Genomic DNA, 2,824 nt, shown 5'->3' on the forward strand with positions numbered 1-2,824 from the left:
GAATGGGGAAAGTAGATTAGCCTGAGATCCAGGTACTGATGTGAAATGTCCAAGCAATGGAAAGCGGGGAATAGCTTGTCAATCTCAGCATCCACTGCTTTCACTAGGCCGAGGCAGAATGTTTTTTTTTGTCAGTTATTTTAATGAGGAAAAATTGCACTGCATAATATTACTTCATGAAATATACAGTCTTGACATAATTTAATAGAATTAAAAAGAATTCGTTTTTGTCACACTGCAGCGTGCTAATATTGGGTTCGGCTGCTTTGGCCACCAGGGGGCAGTATAAGACACAGACAGATACTGCTTCTCTCAGATCATCAGTACAGCACTAATATTAGTTAATCCCGGGTATGGCAATGTATATTAGAAGTAAAGAGTTAAAATTAGAACTAAAAAGGGTTTGTTCATTTGGATATTTCAGGATATTAATGCAGCGCACCATTGTGTTGAAAAAAAATGGAGCTCCACTCACAATGTGGGGATTTAATATTAATAGTATTATTGTACTCATTATAATCCCTTAAGAGGAAATTCATACATGCATCCATTATCTGTGCAGCGCCTCGAGTGAGCTGATGCCTACCTACCCTACTGACTTTCTATATACTGTGCCACATAAGCATGACGACAACAACTCTGGATTTGAACCCTCAACTTCATTCAGACCTGTGAGGCAGTCCACTTGTCATTTAATTTGATGATAATAATAAGATAGGAATGACAATCGCAATATAAACTGGGAAATGACAGGACATGATTTCAAAATTAATCCATTAAAGTTCTCACAGCGATCGTGAAACTTTCCGTTTCTCTCCTTATTCTGCTCATTTCATGAAGTGCACTGAGATGCTGACAGCCTTTCCCACGCACCATCGGTGGGACGGAGCCAAGTGGACATCAATGACAATGGGGCAATTAAAATGGGAAAAGATCACAATACGCGCGTGGAATGGACATTTCACACTCGGTGGTAGGACGAAACTGAGATTAAAAATGAAAAAAGTAGGCATGACATCATGCGGCGATAGAGAGCATGTATAGCCGTGCCTACCTCAGCCCATCGCGGCTCCATCCTTCCCACAGCACGCCTCATCCTGGACACCCACAGCAGCATCCTGCAGCGCGCTTATCACGCTGACAAAAACACGATTGTGAGCAGCTCTAGTTGTGACGTAGACTGCGTCGACCAATCGGCGTGTAAATCTTCAGAGCGCTCGGCCAATTGCCTGGCTGCGTCATCACAAGACCCGCCCCCGACAGATTCAGACAGCAAGGTAGATTGACGGCGTGTTTGGCCACTTTTTAAATAATCTACAGGGTCAATACATTTTTTTCAGCAACACAAAATATTGATGCCGAATTTGTCTGTCATTTTTTTTCTTTCCATAACGATAGAAGCTATTTTAATTCGATTTTTAAATGCTAAAATATAAATTATTACGCTTCCGTTGATTTTATTTTTTTCTAAAACAGTACATCACACAATCATAAGAGGTCAAATTTTAATTTATAAAAAGAAAAATAATTCTACCAAGTCTTATGTAGTTTCTGCTCATATATCAAAACATGCATGTTAGGTGAAGATCAAATCAGAGGTCACCAAAACTTTTGAAAGTGAGAGAGAGGTAAAAGTTAACAATAATGAATATGAAGGGCTACCAGTTTGAAACATACTTTTGTTATAACAAATTTGTTCAAATTACCTTTGAAAACTGTGATTCAATTTTACAGGCGGATGCTACTGGACTGTTGATGCATCAGTGATCTGCAGAGCGCCTGAAGAGCTGCAAGGACCAGCATAGCAAAGATACAAAACATTTGAAGATATGCAAGAAAAATTCCAACAGACAAAAACATTTATTGTCTTTTGATCCATATTGTAACGGAACCAGCCTGAAAGCTTCGACAAATTCAGGAATTGACTACAAATTCAAATCCCACCTAGTAACCTGAAAATGACCATTTTTATTTGAAAAATATTTTTGTTCAAAATAGAATATAAATCTATGACCAGATTTTCTTGGACATAATGTACACTTGAATAAATAAAATAAATCCTTATTTCCTTTAGATGTCTGCACACCAGGTGCTGAAATATTGTGCTAATCTAATATTGTGTGATCGTAATTTTAGCCAGAGTGGCAAACATGACTATTTTCACATTAAAATTCCAAAGCACAATTCATATTTTTTTCTATATAATGCATTGGATCCATATTTAGGATTCACTAGGGAGAAAAATCTAATGTCATAATCGCCACAGCAGTAAAACTAATCAATTTTGGCCGTGCCTGCCAATTATTAAAAAATACTTGATTGCTTCCTTAGCATGATTAAAAATCCAAATATATGCAACACACAGTAGAAACGATGCTTCTCGTCACCTCCACATTCTCTCGCTTTCCCTCTGCAACACCTGAACACAACACTGCCTCCTTGCTTCCAAACAACATACTCTTCATCCTTTCAATCATTCAACTATCTTTTATTCCCTTAATTGGACCATTGCGACTATTTTTTTTTTTTCATTTTCTACTTAGGTAATTACTTTATAAGACACTTCTAGGAACAGTCTCTCCGTGTTGCTGTTGGATTAACTTTGGGGAATTGTCTTGCGGGGGCCACTGTGGTTTGGCTAGTTGAATGTCTTCCTCTATTTTAAAGGCTTTCTTTGGGGAGTCGGCCTGCGGAGGCCAAACGACGGATATTCTGCTGCCCTGCGGTTTGCTCTCATCAAATGCTTTTGTCGCTTCAATCTCACCACCGTGGTGTGTTTTGTTCCTGTCAAGTGAACTTAGGCCGCGTGTTGAATATCTCCATT

The sequence above is a fragment of the Syngnathus leptorhynchus genome, chromosome 9, assembly GCF_054491065.1.
Source record: "Syngnathus leptorhynchus isolate UIUO chromosome 9, UIUO_Slep, whole genome shotgun sequence".
NCBI lineage: Eukaryota > Metazoa > Chordata > Actinopteri > Syngnathiformes > Syngnathidae > Syngnathus > Syngnathus leptorhynchus.